General features: G+C 37.3%; 1 long non-coding RNA gene across 1 annotated transcript; it reads left to right on the top strand.

Annotated features, from left to right (window-relative positions):
* The first annotated feature begins 559 nt into the window (after nucleotides 1-559).
* On the top strand, nucleotides 560-12,030 carry LOC143892978 (uncharacterized). Its single transcript, XR_013255671.1, has 3 exons — nucleotides 560-796; nucleotides 4,762-4,926; nucleotides 11,616-12,030. It is a non-coding gene; the product is annotated as an uncharacterized LOC143892978 (long non-coding RNA).
* Nucleotides 12,031-20,750: the final 8,720 nt, after the last annotated feature.

The raw sequence follows: 20,750 nt of genomic DNA, 5'->3' as shown, positions 1-20,750 counted from the left end.
CACGGCTGGTCTATTGCACGTCAGACTAGCCACCATGCAACTCCCTAGGGGGCCCGTTTGGATACATCATGCATTTGTATTTTGATTTGGATTTGAGTTTTGGATACAAAATAGAGAGAGAGGGAGGTCTCGCTGCTGCCGGAGCAACATCGAGGAGCAACAACAGTGAAGGAAGTTGCCACAAATGTTGATTTCCAAATAATGTCTCGCACAACATATTTGAAAATCGGAATTTTTTGCACTGTTGTAGCAGATCCAGTTCAAAATATCAACTAAATCCAAATCTAAATCTCGTAGGTATCCAAACGTGGCCTAGTAGTATTCTGACGTCTCCCTGGTAAATGAAATTTTTTGTAATTTTTTAATTAAATTTTAGCGATTAACGTTGGCGCAAGCATGTTTTGATATATGCACTTACACACCTTGTCTTTTCACTCTTAATTTGCTTTTGAGAGCATTTTTGGAAATTGAAATAAACAATTGGTGGTGGTTTAATAATGAAAGACAAGGTGAGTTAGTGCAACTATCAAAATATATGGAGCAAATATCAGTAGCTAGCAAATTAGGCCGTCGATTCTGTTGCTAGCAAATCCCAATAAACAAATGGAACAACTCTTCTTTTCCTGTAAAATTGTGCTATTCAATTTCCTCCCACGAAGATGAAGACGAAAACCTCGTGAATGCGTTCTTTCAAGAGATTCAGACCTGAAAACCCATCTCATTGTATAAAACCCTCATTAGTTGTCCGCCAAAATTTTCTCTCGGATCGGTAGAAATAAGCTACGATTCCCGGCAGGTATGTCTCGAAGAGAGGACGACCTGTAAATAGAATGATTTAACTCTGCTGATTTGTAGGGCATGATTGGAACATTCTTTGAAATTTTGAAGTTTTGTAATAACAAAATGATGCCTCGTATTTGTATTCGTTCCAACTTTAATTAGGTTGTTGGCGACCTTCCTCTGTTTAATTCTTACATTAGGAAACCCTTAAGTGGCTGCTTTGTGGGTATTATTGAATTGTGTCTAATACTTCAGGAATTTTGCGTCTGGGGAAAATGTGGTTTTGTTTTAAACAGGTACAGTATTTCCATGTGAAGTATTTTCTATGGTGTCGATATAAACTGTGGGAAAACCCATATATTGGAACTTATGAACTGTTCTTGTTTATTAAGGGCTGTGGCAAGTGAAGTTTTTGATGCATGTGCTTGTTATGAACTTCAAATTAACAATTTATTTTGTGTCAGGAATAAGAGATCATTTCATTTGAGAAGTAGGATGCTAACTAACAACTTGCAGATTACATGAGTCTAGGGCACGCAGTCTTGATATCTGGACTTTGGAGATTCAAATATCCACAGGAACCTACATGAAACGACCAAAATGTTTCAGTTTTCATCCCCACTAAAACACATAACGAAACCAAAATTCATACAGAAACCAAAATTGTAAGTGTATTAGGGGTATGCTATAACAGTGTGTGTTATATAATTATATTTATATGAATTGAAATGTGCTGTGTATTATGTATAAATATTTGCATGAATTACATGTGAAATGTGGTGTATGTATTACGGATAAATATTATAACAGCGTTCAATTATCATACATGTGCAACATCACATGTTAGTAGGCATCCGATGTAGTTAAACGAATATAGTCTAACATTTCTTTAAGGTTCATCTTAAATGTCCATCATTTGCATATATTTTAATTTTTTTTCGTGATTTACAGGATTTCTACAAAAATTTTCATTCAAAACCGACATTATCATTTCCATTACGATCAAAACACACATCAAAGCTGAAGCTGAAACCTTGTCAATTATAGTACGGAGGGGAAGATTCACGGTTGGCCCATCCAATGACATTAAAGTTACCCAAGCAACCTTCATGGAAATGGATGGCGTGATTGTGTTGATAGTCCAAACTCCAAACATTGCTTCTTTCCCAATTAGTTATTAAAGTACTGGTATCACAGCATGTATTGGTCTCTTAAAAAACGATAAGTAGATACACATTCGAACTTTTTTTCCAACTTTTAGCCCAAGCCAGTTGTTGAGATCTTGAAAACCAAAAACTAGTCCTTTCAAATAGCTGACCAACCTAGGAGCACAACCACAGTGCCTAAATATGGAAGTACTTTGTTCATTTCTGCCCTCAACAATAAAAGGCCCCGCGTGCTCCCAAATAAAAAAAAGAGAAAAAAAAAAACATGGTCCCAAATGTTTTGAAAAACATGGCGCACTATAGGAAGTACTTTTTAGTCATATCCAGAACCAGGTTTTACATTGCATTTAGATTTTGGTTTTTATCTTCCACGGTTTCATTAATCGCATTACCTGATGTAGCGACATATTGAAACTTTAGCAAAAATCATCCACAACTACAAAAGATATATCCACAGCTAGAGATTAGCATTGAATTATCATGCATGTGCTACATCACATGTTAGTAGGCATTCGATATTGTTAAACCATCGTGACTGATTTTTTGCTTATGTGATGGTTTTTGAGTGTGTATTTGCGCTTATTCTAACACTTCCTGAAGTTTCATCTTAAATGTCCATCATTTGCATATATTTTCATGTGTTCTCATGATTGTACAGGTTTCCTACCGAATTTTCCATTAGAAATAGACATATTTACATTTCTGTTACAATCAAAATACATTCCAAAACCGAAGCTGAAACCTTTACCAATAGGAAGGAGTGCAAGATTCACCCTTGTCCCATCAAATGGCATGAAAGATACCCTAGCAACCTTCATGGAAATGGTAGAGATAAGTAAATATGCATTTCTCATGATGTAAACTTTTTATGGACCTTCAGCTCAAGCCAGATGATGAGATCTCAAAGACCAAAAACTAGTCCTTTCAAATAGCTGACCAACCTAGCAGCACAACCACAAAGCCTGAATATCGAAGTACTTTGTTCATTTCTTCCCTCAACAATAAAGGCCCCTCGTGCTCCCAAAGAAGAAAAAGAGAGAAAAAAACAAGGTCCCAAAGGTATTGAAAAAGATGGTGCACAATGGAAAGAAAGTACTTTTTAGTCATATCCAGGACCATGTTTTACATTGGTTATTTTTAATATATATTTTGGGTCTTATCTTCCACTATTTCATTAATCAAATTACCTGAAGTAGCGACATATAATTGAAACATTTAGCAAAAATTGTCCTCAACTGCACAAAAGATACAACCCCCCCCCCCCCCCCCCCCCCCCCCCCACCACCACCACAAAAAAGAAGAAAAAAAGAAAAAAAGAAAAAAAGAAAAAAACTATACAAAAGATATATCCACAGATAGAGATGCCTTCAAAAACCTTGAATGCAATGCCTTGAGAGACTCTATACCAATTGGCTAAGTTGGTATATCCACAGATAGAGAATTAGAGACTCTATACAAAAAAAACTATACACGGAAGAAACATCATATATAGCCCAACCCTAATGGCATTTTGAAGTCTAGAGTTTTAATGCAGTGCTACATATGCGGGTTAGTGTCCTATATATAGTGTCTAGCCATAGTCTGTTGACCATTAAGAAAATTTTCATGTATTTTTTGATGATTACATTCATAAGTAGTTGATCTTATCAAAACATCATTTGGTTTCTTTCATACACCTTGTTTATTTCTGTGATCAACACATAGTGAACAACACATTCAAAGAATTCTTAAGATGAGTTTTCGTTTGTCATTCTCTGTTTGGGACCGTTTTCACAATTGTGGGGTGGTGTCCTAATGGTTTTCAAGCATGTGAGGATTTATGAACTTCTATGTTAAGCTTTGACACATAAAAGTTAAATCTAGTTAACTAAATATTAAGGAATGTAGAACTGGATCAAACGCCACCTTAGGCCACGTTTGGGTTGCAATCTCTGGAACGATTCTGCGCTTCTATCTCTCCAGATAGTGGCTGGCGGCAGAGAATAATAGTGTGCTATGTGGCCCACTCTGCTCACTTTGCTGAATCCATGATTCCTGAGCACGATTTTAGCAGAGTTCGAGAAGCAACAAAGAGTTGTTTCCATGATTCCCACTGCCCATTTTGCCCTCTCTGTTGGAACTATTTCCAGAATGGTTGTCAAATGTGGCCTTAGTTTTTCGTTTTACCGAATTTTTGCAAGTCAACAGAATTTGACTTATGTAAGTGACTTTGTATTTTTATAAAAGATTTTCCATGTTATATCTGCTAATTAAATAAAACATTTCATGCATTTGTACTTCGGTTTGTTATTAGGTTTGGTTCAAAAATTCATACATTTGACATTTAGGCATCTTTAGGCCAAATCACCACATATCCTTGCTTTTGCAAGGTCACTGGGAATGTCTTCCGACTAGCACATGTGCTCGCTAAATGTAAAGCATTTGAATGCAACCTACCTCTTGCTAGGTCACTAATGGCTCAAAACATGTTATGAGGGATTCTACACAAAGTGCTTTCGAACATGATACATATGAGGTATTAAGTGTTGTTCGTCAGCACACTCTTAAACTTATATGTAAAGTTTTCTATTTGATGGGACTGGTCACCATTCAGAAAAAAGATGGCATCTTGCCATGCAGGGTCACCTTTTCTAATTTTATGTTAATTTGTAGTTTTGACATACAACAGTTAACTCAGTACATGATATTTACCTTTTCTTTCTCAAATAAACTTAAATGAATTATCTTTAATGTGTTTTTATCATGGTCTTGATTTAATTTTTTGTCTGTCAACTACTAAGAACATCTTCTGTGAATTGTTTCATCTTGTTTTCAGTTGTGGGCAGTATCTCAGGTTCAGATTTATAGTGTGACATTTTATCATCTTTAAGGTGTCAAACAAAGGGTCATGCGCAGCTCAGCAGAATCCCAAAAAGACTCGGTGCTGCTCTAAACAGCCATACAAGGACTGTAAATGCCATACACTGGTCCCCAACTCATTGTGCGTATTTATCTATCCCTTGTTCTGTTGCCATAAAATTCTGACTGATTTATGTCTTTTTGTTCAGCTCCTTATTGTGTAAATCTTTACTTTTCTTGTTATAGTATTATCAATTTTTAATGTTATTATTATAGTATCATCGTTTCTTGTTTGCAATATAGAAATTTAGAAACATTATGGAGGAAAATAATACTACTGGAAACACAGAGTGGTTCTCACCAGCACTTTGGTTTAAACTTGTGAGATGTAAAATAATGTTTATCTGTTCAAGCTGGGAAAAGGATGTGGAACCGGTAAGAGTGTTAAAATGATGTGCACAACATGTGCATCTAGAGATACCTAAATGTCTGAAAGCACTTAATACCTCCTATGTATTAACTGTTTTGCTGAATGTAAGGTGTCTCATGTAGTCCTATGTTTTGCTCACAAAATAACATCCCACTTTGATGTGCTTTGTCTTATCATGAGATAAGAAACACAATCATGCGGCTTATCAAGCACAGCTTTGAAACTGAGAGTAAATATTGTGAGTTGTTCCATATTATGTATGAGTTTCAGTCATCTTATATTGAGATTCAAAAGTTAATATCATTACCTGCCTTTTGCTTTGAAATATGTTATTTTATTACCTATGATTGTTCAAAATGGCAAAACCTTCTCCATTTGTTATATGAGAAGATAGTTTGTAGCATTTCCGTTTGGGATTTTTCAGCTTCTTAGCATCCAATCATGTACTTGACTGTAATAAAATATCCAGGAGATGAGAAAGAGACTCATAACCTGTACTTCTCTAGGGAATTCCTCACCTTCAGAGCATCTAATCACATAGTTAACTGATCTGACATATCCATTGTATTGAGAAAGAAAGACATGTGGCTTTTGTTCAATTCCTTAATATGTTTGGAAGAACCCAAATTGTTCACATTAGATCAGGCTTGGCTTTTGTTCAATTCCTGTATGTTTGGAACTATGATTTGGGAGTGTCGGACACGGCAAATCCTCAAACTTTAGAAACGGGGACACGGCAAAAGTAGAAAGTATATGTAATCATGATTTGTGGATATGGATTCCTGTGTCCAGTCTCGACATGGATACGAGTTGTCTAAATGAGGTAAACACAATATTCAATAAAAAACAGAATGTCACACTTGACACGGTACAAAAACATGTCCACACACCCACATTAAGTCTAACACTTCCAGCAATACAAGCAAAAGTGTCCAAAGGATGTCAACATGTGTGGACATGGGTGTCGTGTCGGACACGGCAGGACACGTGAGTCGGCAGTAAATTCGAAGTGTCGGCCAAATCATAGGTTTGGAAGAACCTAAACGGTTCACATTAGATCAGGCTCGTATGTAATCGCTGACATGTGAATTATTTTCCCTGTTGGTATTGGATATTGCCATATTGCCATTTCTTGAGCATGTGCAAATAGGATGTTAGGTTTTTCTAATATTAAACAATTAGAGAGTGATCAAATGAATTTTTTAAACCCCTCTATTAAATGACTGATTTCCTTGACCGGGACATAGGAATTTACCTGGCTTATTGGTATGCCTCAGTTCAGGTTTGGTTTCATAGTTTGAGGTTTTGGTACCACCCCTACCCCCTCTCTGGACTATGTTTAATTGTTTTGTCTTTGGTCATTATTTGTGCTAGTTCAGTTTCTCACAAATAGGATGTTAGGTTCTTATAATATTAAACAAATAGAGTGTTCACGTGAACTTTTTAAACCCCTCTGTTAAATGACTGATTTCCTTGATCGGGACATAGGACCTCGTAGTTCATGTTTGGTTTCATAGTTCAAGCGAGGTTTTGGTACCACCCCAATCCACTCGCTTGGACTAGGTTTAATTGGTTTGTCTTGGGTCATTGTTTGCAATAGTTCAGTTTCTTTTAACATACAGTGATTTGTGCATAAAATTTTCTGTTCATACAACACAGACAATATTTAGTTCTACTTATATAATACGTGTACTCATTGTGATACCATAAACTAAACTATTGTATATGGAGGGGTGGAAAGGACTAGTGATTGTCACATGCAGAATTGTTTGGAGAATTCTCTACAATGATTAGAATTTTCTAAATAAACTTTTTGTAATAGCTTAGGGCGCATTCGGCAACTATTCCAAAAATGCATTTACGCGATTTTCTTGCTAAAACTGCGAAAAAAATGAGATAAGCATGTTTGGTGACTATTCCAAAAATGTGGTTGGCGCATTTTAATGTTTCCAAACTCGGATTTGGCGGAGCAACAATTTGTCGCTTTTAAGAATCCTAATAATGAGATTTTCGGGGATTAGAGTTTAGCGACATCTAATCTCAGGTCTTTTTACTCAGAAAGGCTCTCTTCCTCCTTCTAAGGACTCTGCAATATCACATCTCTCCGGTGCCGGCAGATCATTAGAAAATCTGAAAGCTGAGTCTCTCTCTTCCAAGGCCGGGCTCTGTGCCTCTTTACGGTCGACCCCATCTTCCCATCAGATCTTTGCTTTGAGGCTGCTCCTTCTAACCATTCTCCCTCTAACCCTTCCTATTCCTATGGTGTCATGGATATATCTCCTCAAATCAACATTGCCTAAATCGATTGACAATTTGGGTAAAGCTTCGGTGCTTTAGATGATTTTTGTGAAGAATGCAAGAGATTGAGTTTTATGACTACACTATTCTATTAAATCGAAATTATGCTGCCCTAGCATGCATGGACGATTTTTTGATTTTGCTCAAACGCCTTGCTACCAGTCCTTGATTGTCCTTTAATAAAAACCTACATAGATATTCATGTAGGTACAGAGAACAACAACAATATTAGAGCATATTCATCTCTCAGTTTGGCGGGTTGAAAATCACTAGACACGCTTTCAGATCTGGTTGCATGCTTTCAGATCTCGGTTTGCCGAACGTCATTCTACTCAAAGAAACAAAAAAATTCAATCTTCGATGTAAGTTTGCCGAACACGATTCTACTGCCAATTGGATTCAAAAAAATGTATTCAGATTTTTGAATCAAGAATGAGAATCAATAGAATGGTTGCCGAAACGCAGCCTTTTCTGTTTCAGCCTTAATAGGAATAGAAATTATAGAATGTGAACCGTGGTCCTCAAGCTCTTATCTCTCTTCTCAAGAGAATTGTTTAGTGATCAACTACACATGCAGAGAGATATTCTCAGCTATCAATTAAATCATTGTTGAGTTTTGTGGAAATTTCAACTACACATGCAGATATATTATCAACTATCAATTAAATCATTATTGAGTTCTATGAATTCAGAAGGTCATATAGTGTGTTTTTGAATTGCAATCCTGTTGTACACATAGAACCTTCAGTTGGGATGAACATGGGTCACAATTAGAGTTGCAACTTCGGTCGGGTTTTACCCGACCCGAAAATAACCTGGGTCGGGTTTAGAAATCATGGGTCTTGGGTTGGGTCGGGTTTAGAAATCATGGGTCTTCGGTTGGGTCGGGTTTCAGGTTGAGAAACCCAATCCGATCTATTAGAGAATAAAATCAAATCAAGATCAAATATTCTGAGATTAGAAGATTTGATTTGATTAGGCTATATTGGTTGGTTGGGTTAGATTAGGCAAGTGAATTGGATTAGTGAAGATTTGATTTGATTAGGCTAATTATGGAAATACATTATCCTAATCTAATTCACTTGCCTAATCTAACCCAACCAACCAACATAACCTAATCAAATCAAATCTTCTAATCTCAAAATATTTGATCTTGATTTGATTTTATTCTCTAATACGATCTTTGGTTGGGTTTGGTTTAAAAAAACCTGAAACCCGACCCAACTCTTATAGGCATATTATAAAATTCTTAAATATTTCTTGAATAACTTAACAAAATATTTTCCAAAATATTGATATAATTGTTTTTGTTAAAGTGATTAAGTTCGTTACGTGAAAATATAGTTTCCTTCTTAAATTTATTTATTTTTGAATGGTGTTCCTTCTTAAATTTAAGCACTTTATGATTTAAAATTAAGTCATTTGGGGATTTTGTGGGTGAAGATTTGTTGTGTTCTACAATCACTGCTTTCCAGAATTCCTCAAAAAATAACAAGGTGGTGTTTGTTGAAACTAGTAATAAAAGTAAAGGTCAGCAATAAGTGATCACATCCTTTCTTGATTGAGGTGGAAGTGGAGAGAGGGAAATTGAAGAATGAATCCTAATATGGGAGGAAATTGGTGACAAAAATCAAGGGCCCTGCGACGTAAGGAGGGGGACCAAAACAGGTCTTTCTTCCACTGCATGGCAAATGCGAGAAAGAGGATGAACTCAATCCGTGCTTAGAAGGAGAGAGGTTGATAGAACAGAAGGAAGAATTCAGTGAATCTATCCTTAGGCTCTTCAAAAACCTTTATTCCAGAGGAGAACTGGCGACCGAAAATGATGATACAATACTGCTCAGAAGCCATATTCTACACAAGTGTGTTTATGTGTGCACACCCTTGAAGGCACTCATGCATTTGAGACAAGCCATCAAAAAGTGGCGGAGTGAGGGATGCCAAACTTGTTTGTGTATATATAAGGATAAATAAACTTTCCCGCAACATTGAAGACTTGCCATTCTTGGTCTAACTTCATCAATCTCTTTGGGTACTCTTTCTCTGATCAATAAGTTTTGGGCTGCTTCTGGTGATGGGTTTAAGGAGGATGTTAAATTTTTGTGAGATTTGCTATCCTTAACACTCAATTGTAGAGTGGGGACTGTTCATGGATTCTGATGCTACTCGAGATCTTTATAATATCTGTTTTTGAGGTTGCTTTCTGGTACTATTTGTAAGTTGGAGTGCCCATTAATCTGTTGTCAACGTTATACCTCGGAATGGTTAAAGGAGCACATGAGGCGTGTGATTTGCCTTATGCCTCAAGGTGAGGCATGAGTCAAAGACCCTGACATATTCCTCAAGGTGTAATGCGATTGAGGAACATGCCTACCATGTCTCTTAAAACCCATGGTTAGTGCATGTGCTGAAAAGGATCAAATCCTGCATAATGCAATTAGTTATTCATGGAGAATGAAGGGCTACATCAGATTACTTGTCATTTAACCATCTTGGAGGAAAAATTGTTTTTTAGTAATAGGTGTATTTTTCAGGGCTCCGAAAGACAATGTTGGGGTGCTTAATTTTTGCTAATAATTTTAAGGAAATGATATCTGCGCCAAGCGTTTCGATAAACATGCGCTCCACTTGTTTGTCGTGTAGTATTTAAAGGGTTTAAAGAGCTTTTTGAGAACCGTAATATCCTCTGAAATCCCTTTAAATACTACACGACAAACAAGTGGAGTGCTTGTTTATCGAAACACCTTGGCGCAGATATCATTCCCTAATTTTATTATCCTCCTTTTTTAGCCTTATAACGAAGATAGTCTTGCAGCCCAGACATTTCATCTCTTCCAGTGATGCCTTCAGGGGCAATGTCACTGAAATTTCTATTATTGTTTGGGATGTCGTGCGAGAAGTTCCTCTGTCTAACCAAGTAAGAGATGCCAACCACCTCTTTTATATCATTGGGATAGTCTTTAGAGTAGCTTATTGATACATTACTGGAAGACTATTCTTGAATTATTATTTCCAATATGTTATCAGATAATCAAGTAATCATGCTATTGCTCGGTAATAGATTAAACTATTAAAGAACTACTTGTGGATAATTGATTTTTGTTTGCCTTATTGGATATTTGTCCAAATAAATTTGTGTGCAATTTATCAGCATAGCATCATTTTTGTGAAATGGCAATGTGTTGAATAGTTATGTCGTCATGGCCACATACCTTTATTTTGGATAGCAAAGAAATATCCTGAACTTAGATCTGTTGCCCCTCATTTCAGGCCCAACAAATTGCAGTTATTTTTGAATTATTTGATTGTGTGCCAGTCATTATTCTACAGTTTTCTGAACCATAATGTTGTCCTCATGGTGTAATGGCTTTCATTTTTTAGCTGTAGTCAATTTATTACAAATTGTTCATCTATTTTTTCTGGACCGACAAAGAGAAAAAGGAAACAATGGATTATATTTGTTGGCTAGGTGTTGGTGTTGTCACTTTCAGGAGTGAGATTTTATTACAAATTTACAATAATAGTTATTGGAGAAGTCCAGAATTATGGCAATGCAGAGTCTCAACAGCATATACTATATAGAACACATTTGAACATCTAAATTAATGGATTCTATTAATTGCATCCTCTTGGTTTTGATGATCTTAGAACTATATCAAGAACAACCATTTCAAAAGAAAACTAGATTAAGAACAAACAAATGATAGTTCCAGTATCTGCAGCGAGTGCCACTTAATAGGATTGAATGGAAGGGCTACTTGTACCATCTCAAAATAAAACAGCAAGCTCATCTATTTGGAAACTAACCTGAGAGTTCATGTTTTCACTCTTTTGTATTGGGATTACGTGGAGGCCTGCACCTGCCCTTTGTGTTAGGTATTACCCGTTCGACTTTTGTTTTGTTGCACAGTCAAATGGGAACATTGAACGAGATGTTTCTTTGTTTGAATGAGATCATTTCTGTGATGTGTCTGCTTTATTCTGGTTTGAAATAAACCCAATTTAGGTTCTGTCGAATTATCTACGAAATGTAAATTAGTATTTTGAAATAAATTAGCGGTGTGATTTGAAATATAATTATTTTATGCAATATCTGTCTGAAGGAGTCGTCCGGGGAATATCTGAGTCGCTTGCCGGGTGCCAGAAATTGATCATATTTGGCTGCTGGTGCCATTTACAGGTCCAGACATGGATGGAGATATGCTACCAAATTTATGTCTTTAGGGTTGCAAAATAAATGTTGGGATTTATTTCTCTTCTTTCTGTCTACCCATGTGAAGGAAATAAACATTTAATTTCTTCTATGTTTAGACTTCGTGCCATTTACAGGTACAGACATATTTGGCTGCTGGTGGCATTTACAGGTACAGACATGGATGGAGATATGCTACCAAATTTATGTCTTTAGGGTTGCAAAATAAATGTTGGGATTTATTTCTCTTCTTTCTGTCTACCCATGTGAAGGAAATAAACATTTAATTTCTTCTATGTTTAGGGCTGCATATCACTTTCTTATTAGTGTTTGTTTGCACAGATTCAAGGCCTCTTTAGATGCCATTAAAATTGGTTTGTGCCATTTACAGGTACAGACATGGATGGAGATATGCTACCAAATTTATGTCTTTCCGGTTGTAAAATAAATGTTGGGATTTATTTCTCTTCTTTCTGTCTACTGTGAAGGAAATAAACATTTAATTTCTTCTATGTTTAGGGCTGCATATCACTTTCTTATTAGTGTTTGTTTGCACAGATTCAAGGCCTCTTTAGATGCCATTAAAATTGGTTCGTGCCATTTTATTAGAGAGTAAAATCAAATCAAGATCAAATATTCTGAGATTAGAAGATTTGATTTGATTAGGCTATATTGGTTGGTTGGGTTAGATTAGGCAAGTGAATTAGATTAGGATAATGTCTTTCCATAATTATCTTATTCTCTTGCTATGTTTATCATTTGAGTGTTCTATAAAAACACTCCTTGTGCTTAATGTAAATCATCCAAGAATTAGTGAAATATCTGGATTTATCATGGTATCAAAGCAATAGATCCTACTAGGGCCTGAGCACAAGACGAGAGAGTCCCCGTCCTCCGGCGGACGGACGATCTAGCCGTCCGCCGGTGGCCATCACTCCCCTCCCAATCACCATTGCAAAATACTACTTTTTCTTCTTCTTAGGAAGACTCTTCATTTCCGCCCGGCAAGGAATTTTTTTTCTTCTCTTCATTACCTTCTTTGCACGCCTACGGCTGCTGTTCTCTTCCGTTGCAAGCAGCTGTGTTTCCTTCATTATTTTTTTTTCTACAATGGTCGGCCCCAATCTTGGTCTATGTATCTTCCCTACATCTCACAGTCATCCGTTGGTGTCCATCTTCTTGTGAGATTGCGTCAGAATCTATTTTTGCTTTGTAGTATGTATGCTGCTGCAGATGAGACAAGGCAAAACCCAATTACCAAATATTAGCAAGTCAATACCCATAGAAAGAGAAAGTACAATGGCCCTCTTATTGATAAAGGCACCTCTCATTCTAATTTCACAATTTTTTCGGATGAAGTGAAACTGCCTTTTCATTCAAATTCTAGAATTTTCTTTGGGTATTTCACACTCCAATATTTTCATTCATGCACCCCATCTCTTCTGTCTTTTAAAAAAAAGGCAAGGTATACCCCCAATTTGATATTCACACCCCTCATATTTGATATATGCACTCTTTTTCATGCGTTGTCCCAATGTTTGCCATCATCATCCGAACTGCTTGTTGTCGCTTCTTTTCTTTCTTTTTTTCTTTTCCATCCCTTTCCTTTGTCCTATTTCAGTTGAGGTACCTCTTTGAGGTGCGTGCCTGAAATAAATTGCTCTACTCAGTTGAGGGGCCTCAATTCTTTGAGGTTCGTGCCTGAGAGAGCCAAATTCCACAAGGATCGGTGCTTGCCGACCCATGTGTCTGGCCCATTGAGACCCATTCTCGCCAATTGAGGCATCATTTTGCCCATCGAGGCTTTGGTCCATTGTGACCCATTTCCAGAAGGTTCGGTGTTCAAAATCAAAATCTGCCTAAAGACTCGCCGATTCCGGCATGAGTCCAATTCAGCTCTTTGAGGCTCTTTGTGGTTCATCTTTCATGCGACACATTCTTCAACAACAGAAGGTAATCATCTTCAGCATTTTCAACAACAGGCAGACATCAATTGTGGCAGTGTACATCAAAATTTACAAATTTTTCTATTTCTTTTTGGGGATATCTATTGTAATCAAACGTATATTGATTTTCAATCCATATACGTTTGAGGGGGCATATTAGAGAATAAAATCAAATCAAGATCAAATATTATGAGATTAGAAGATTTGATTTGAGGCTTGTGTTGGTTAAGGCGGTGTTGGCCAATATTCCCATATATTTTTTGTCTTTGTTTAAATGCCCGGTCAGTGTTGTATCGCGTATTGAACAAATCCAACGTAGATTTTTATGGGGAGGCAATGAAAGGAAAAATGGTATTTCTTTGGTCAGTTGGAAGAGTGAGTGCTTACCTGTTAAGAATGGTGGTTTGGGTATTAGGAGAGTGGAAGAATTTAATCATGCCTTGTTAGGAAAATGGTTATGGAGGTTCGGGGAGGAAAATTCTCAGTTGTGGGTTAGGGTAATTGGGAGTAAATATGGGTGCAAGCCGGGAAAGTGGGAATCTAAAAACCATTTCAAGAAACAAGGTTTGACTGTTTGGCGTGACATTTTGAAAATGTCATTTGCTTTTCTTTTGAGGGTTTGATTTAGAGTGTATTCGGGGGATCGAATAAAATTTTGGAGGGATGTGTGGTGTGCTGATGAGCCTCTTATGAGTTTATTCCCAAATTTATATCGTGTAGCCGCTGAGAAAGAGAGTTTTGTTTCTGAATGCTTTGCTCGAGAAGGGGGTAGTTTAGTTTGGTCCCCTAGGTTTAGAAGGAACTTCTTTGATCAGGAGCTAGAGTCGGTTGCCCAATTTCTTAAGCTTTTAGATGGTTGCTACATTAAGAGAAGCGGTATGGATAAAAGAGTATGGACTGCGGAATCGTCTGGTTTTTTCTCTGTCAAATCGTTCTATTTCAGCTTGTTGCCTTGCAGTGTATCCTCCATTTCAGCCGAGGTATGGAAATTTCATTGCCCGCCTAGAGTTGGTTTCTTCGGATGGGCGGTATGTCATGATCGGATTCAAACGATTAACTTCCTCCGGAAGCGCGGTATGATGCTTGTTGACCATTGCCCCCTCTGCTTGAAAGATGGTGAATCTGTGGATCATCTCTTCATGCATTGCTCCTTTACGCGTCAGGTATGGAGTTTGATATTTCTGAGATTTGGCATATGTTGGATTTTTCCATTTTCTATTCCAGAGTTGATTCTTCTTTGGACCTTTGTGCCATGGAAGATGAAGGGCAAAGTATTGTGGAATTTGTGTCTTCTTGCAACATGGTGGGTGATATGGAAAGAGAGAAACTCCCGTGTCTTTGAAGGGGTTGCAAAATCTCTGTATTGGATATATATGAAAATTATTGCGCTCACTATTTCATGGGCGAGAAGTTTACCGGCTTTCCTTTTTGTATCGGCCTTTGACTTATGGGAGGGTTGGAGGATTGTTTGCTTTAGTAGGAAGATCCGGCATCCGATTGTTCAGAGATGGGAGGCTCCGCCTATTGAAATGTTCAAAATTAACTTTGATGGGTCGAGTATTGGGAACCCGGGCCCGGCCGGTGTTGGTGGGTTGTGTCGGGATGCTTGTGGTGAAGTTATATGGGCTTTTGCCGGCCCTCTTGGAGTTTGTGATGCCTCAGAGGCCGAGGTGAGGGCGGTTTATCATGGCATAAAAAGGCTTGAGAGAGATAGCATGGATATCACTATTGTGGAGGGAGATTCTTTGAATGTGATTAAATGGTTGAGGGGGTTGGTGTCGCCTCCTTGGAGATTTTCTTCTATTTTTGATGAAATAGATGATTTAATTGCGGGCTCATCTATTGTTTTCAATCATGTTCGGCGATCTGCTAATGGGGAGGCAGACTCCTTGGCTAGAAGTGGAGTTAGGAGGTTGGAGTTGGAGTGGTTTGACTTCCTTCCTCCCTGAGATTTGTCTTTCTTGTTATTGTTGTTTTTTTTTCTTGTAATTTTGGTTGAGGCCCACCTCGGTCCCCTTCCTTTTTTAATGAATTCATCTTGCCATTTCAAAAAAAAAAAAGATTTGATTTGATTAGGCTATATTGGTTGGTTGGGTTAGATTAGGCAAGTGAATTAGATTAGGATAATGTCTTTCCATAATTATCTTATTCTCTTGCTATGTTTATCATTTGAGTGTTCTATAAAAACACTCCTTGTGCTTAATGTAAATCATCCAAGAATTAGTGAAATATCAGAATTTATCACATTTACAGTTACAGACATATTTGTCTGCTGGTGCCATTTACAGGTACAGACATGGATGGGGATATGCTACCAAATTTATGTCTTTAGGGTGGCAAAATAAAAGTTGGGATTTATTTCTCTTCTTTCTGTGTACCCATGTGAAGGAAATAAACATTTAATTTCTACTATGTTTAGGGCTGCATATCACTTTCTTATTAGTGTTTGTTTGCACAGATTCAAGGCCTCTTTAGATGCCATTAAAATTGGTTCGTTATTTGAAAGTAAGAATATTTTAATTTAATCTTATTGCAAGTGGGAGATTAAGACTTAACTATATCATCTCTGAGATAATTATAACCGAAGTTTGGATCAAGGGCCTAGGATCATCCGACCAAGGTGTTCTCAGGGAATTTGGTCAGACTCATAGCTGCCATATGGCTTAAACGAGGCAGAAGTTGGGCCTAATTAATAAGGGTATTCTAGGAAGGGCTGTAAAAGTGACTTTCTTTTTAGTATACTCCTTCAAATAAATCTCTTTTAACTTCAAATTCATTTGTATATACGATATGAGGAAAAAAAAAACATAACCTTATATTCAAATAGATTAGAAGTTAAATATGATTATCTATACTATAAGGAAAATGATATTTCCCCATAAATCCCCTCCCCCCCTCCCCTTTAATGTTATCCGTTAAGTTTTAAAGGCAAAGAAAAACATTAAAGGTGATAGCTTCCCAAGAGGCCTTCAGGTCTCATTTGTAAATAGGATTAAATTAAACAAGAAAATGGGCCCTTTTTTTCCGTCGATGAAATTTCCAAAAATGCGAGCAGACTGCACCTCTTCTTACTGTATATGTATATAGGGGGGGTGCAGATAAGTCATTGCCAAGAGGTGAACATCTAGATGTGTCACCTTGGAGGAGTGATTACGACCACTTTGTTAACTCTGCTATATGACTATCTTGTTACCAAAGAGCTTAAATACCCATCATCTTTTATCTTCATAGCGAATGGGATCGTACCACGTGGCATAATACTGAAGCTAACCAGAGGGCTACATTCAATGTTTGGACACCCTGGATGCAAAACAAGCATCATCTAGGTCGACATGGGACCAATGTGTTTCTTCATTGTCTTTTTCTCAAATATTGTGTACTTTGAGAGGAGCCCAAAGTACAGGTTTTTCATCAATATCTTCAAATGTCAACCAGGACACTTCCTGAAACAAAATTTACGCCCCTTCCCTTCTACGTGGCCGAAAGAAAATAGAGCCTTTATTGCTAGTGAATTGAGTCAGCTCGGCTGATTTTCACGTTGACTCGTTTAGTTTTTAGATCAGAAGGTCATGAACATGAGTGTGACTCACTACCCAGATGCAAATTCACGCAGCAGCCTATGTATGACTCACACCTAATCAATCGAGTTTAACCAAACAGGCCATAGTAATTAAGTTCTGATGTTGTTTATATTTTATAGACCATTGGAACTTTTTTATTTTATTTTTGCACGGATGGATCAAACCCGAGACCTCTAGGTTAATTGTGATAAATCACCATCCAATTAATTGAGCTACAAGCTTTCTCAATTTGTGTGTCATCCTTAACACAAGCTCATCTGGGACTATTCACCATAAGATATCAAGCCGGGGTGCATTTTATCCTTGGATAGATTTGCTACCATCTATTCAAGTACCAAACATTGTTCAAGAACAAAATTGATGAATCGTGAAGATATTTTCAAGATCAGATTATCCAACCATATGATAACAATCCCAATAACAGCGTTTCCAAAGACTTCTATGCCTGTAGTGAACAGCCCCATTCTAATCTTCTTTCTGATGCTCTAGTTTTTATTGGTATTTAATTGAGAGAAACATTAACACAAAAGACAATATTGTTTTTGAGACATGCACATACGCCTTCCTATACATGAAATACATGCAGACAAATGCATGGATACAGACTAATGACCACCCATACATGAGAGAGAGAGAGAGAGTATGCCATGATTCATGTGTGAGGGGGGTGTCACACTCAAAAGTTCTGTTGTGCCTCCGCTTTCACGAGATTGTAAGGGGGGACAAAAGAATACTGCACAAAGACACAATCATATCTCCATTTTTGCATTCAAATGGGGACAATGGGAAGCAAACACGACACACCCTCCAATTCCCTTTTTATATTCATTTACAGAAGGGGACCTGCCCCAAACCCTAACCCTAACCCTAGGTCGAAAAATATAAAAAAAATCCACCCCCCTCTCCTCTATCCCATCTCAAAGCACTATCCAGACAAGCCAGCGTTTCCTCCCAAAAAACCATGCTCCACCTAACTATTCTTATTGGAATATGCTGTCATCATATCTCCATATAAAGCAAGTCAACAGTCACGTTACTTAATGCCTATGTTTTTCTCAACTCCCACATAAATGTGCTCGCCACCTTAACCGGTCCTCATGGCCCCCCTTGGAACAATGGGAAAGAAAGAAAATCCTTTTGAAAAGTCTGCTGAAAACTGCCACCTCCATATGACAGCAATCATCTACTAAAAGGAATGTTACTTTGTGCGTACTTGTGCTCAACCCATTGGTCTCACCAGGGTCCACACGTTCGCTGAACCAGGGACACGAAGTGATGGTCCTAAAGGTCTCACATGTGACTTCCCCTTCCTGGATTGGTTAAGAACCCCTTAGTTGAAAATTAGCTAAAGCCTTTGTTGTTTGATTAGGGAAACCAACAAACTAAAAGAAGGGAATCTCACTAAGTTTGGAAAATCTCCCTCCCCCACACCACCCTTTTTCCCCATCATTTCAAAGTTGCCAACTTTTTATTAACCTTATCCACCATCACTAAACACAATCGATGTGTTCAAATGTGTCTGGTTCTCCCCCAAAGTGTTTTCATTAGTCTCATCTGTTGTTCATGATCACCCCGAGAAGTGTGCTGACTGTCTGCCTGTGGGCACCCACTTGGAATTTATGGTTGTCAGTGGATTCCTCTAAATTGATTGGGACATCCTTTGGTACAGAAAGCTTGAATTAATAAGCAAAATCATGGTCAAAAGAAAAGGGGAAACTAAGACACATAAAGTTTAGGTGGATTTGATTCGGTGCTAGTATCATGTGACTCCACCTAGCTAGAGACCCTTTATTACTATATCAAACCTTGAATTCTGGTTGAATGGAGCCACTTTTCAAATCTAGAAAGAAGCATCTTTAACTTTCAACAAAGACAATGTTAAAAATATGTTCTGCTTGCATGGGCTTAATAAGCTGTTAATGAGTCACTAGTTTGTTGTAGAAACCATAAAACCATCATTTTCTGAAAACAATTTGCGGAGCTAAAGCATGCAGTACATTTTTCAGGGTAAACAAAGCCCTAAAACCTTTCCAAATTTCGACTTCAAGTAAAATAAATCATGTTTCTTGTTGCCTTGACTAGTCATTTTTCATTGAGAAAGTGAGAAACAAACACAGAATAGTGATAACCAAGTGGTCCATTGCATAGACCATATTTGTGATTATAAAAAAAACCTTGTTTATATGATCTTCCAACCTTGTCGGTGCAATAACCATAAACTTAACTTAATTCAGGCACTTCAATAATTCTCGATTCTTCTACATATACAGTGTCTCTAACGTAAGGGCACTCTACCGACATAGAGAGTGTACTCACAGTAAATAGATAAAGACACTGTACCAACAACACCTATAATCACCCTATAAAAGAGAAAGCAATAAATGAAACCCATGAACTCCCCATCCCTCCCATTTTCAAAGGGCTTAAAACCATTACATGTTCTTACTTCTTTATGATGGGTAAGCAAAATTATTATATATCCATGAAAGCGAAAGAAAAAACTGTAGGATAAGAAAATTGCATATTCAGAGGCCAGAGTCAAGAGACACCAAAATATCTAGATGAAAAGAAGAACACAAGGAAAATGACTCCTCTCCACAAGAGTTGAGATTTCTAATACAAAGCAATTGCAAATATGCCAAAACTAATAACATCTAGTCCCTGTAGAAATCGATCATGTAGAAGATTTGCCATAGTGGATTTATGGATAATCCGATTGGGAGCTTAAAAGTACAGATAGAGATTTCACATAGAGATGCTGGTGTAGTACTGTGTTCTTTTTAGAGAAGGAAGTGGAGAACATGGAGTGTTTGGCTTTGATAGCTACTCCTGTAATGCATGCATGGCTATGTCCGGAAAACAGTACCAATCTAGGTACCACCTTTTGTTTGTCTTTTCCTGAAGATGACTTTATTTTCAATAAAAAAGAAAACAAAAGGAAGTTTAAATGCATTCATTATTGGAAAAGATAAACAAAGGGGGTGAAAATGCTAAGAAAGAGGGTGCAAAAATCTTCCCTTTAATTAATGGCATGAAAATAAAGGACTAAGATGCAACTATGGGAGGACCAATATTTGTCCGGTTAGCCCCATGCTTGGGTTGCCTTAATAAGTAACCACGGGACACGACCTGTTAGAATAAAACCAATTAGATGGAGGGAGAAGATGAGATTCAAGAGAAGAAACTTGTTCTGTTGATGCCAAACACACAAAGAACAAAGGCCAAGTTGATGCACTATTCAAGAGAATTCAAATTTAACTAAAATGGACTGTAGTTGAAGATGTAAGGTCCAAATCATAGCCTATATTTCAAATTCAAGTTAACACTTCTTAACTATTCTTAGCTTTCCTAAGAAACCACTAACACATTATCAAATCAAAATATTAATAAACTAAATGACTTACACAATTTCAAAAACAAAATAACTAGAAAATAACACTCCCTCGAGAGTAAATTCCTAATGTAGCAAACTCCCAATGTAGTAGGTCCCAATGCAGTCAGGCTCAATAGAAAATATGG

Source organism: Tasmannia lanceolata, unplaced genomic scaffold (assembly GCF_043159265.1).
Source record: "Tasmannia lanceolata isolate RefF3 unplaced genomic scaffold, GAP_Taslan_0.1 ptg000015l, whole genome shotgun sequence".
Taxonomy (NCBI): Eukaryota; Viridiplantae; Streptophyta; class Magnoliopsida; order Canellales; family Winteraceae; genus Tasmannia; species Tasmannia lanceolata.
This window is presented reverse-complemented; position numbering and strand designations above follow the sequence as displayed.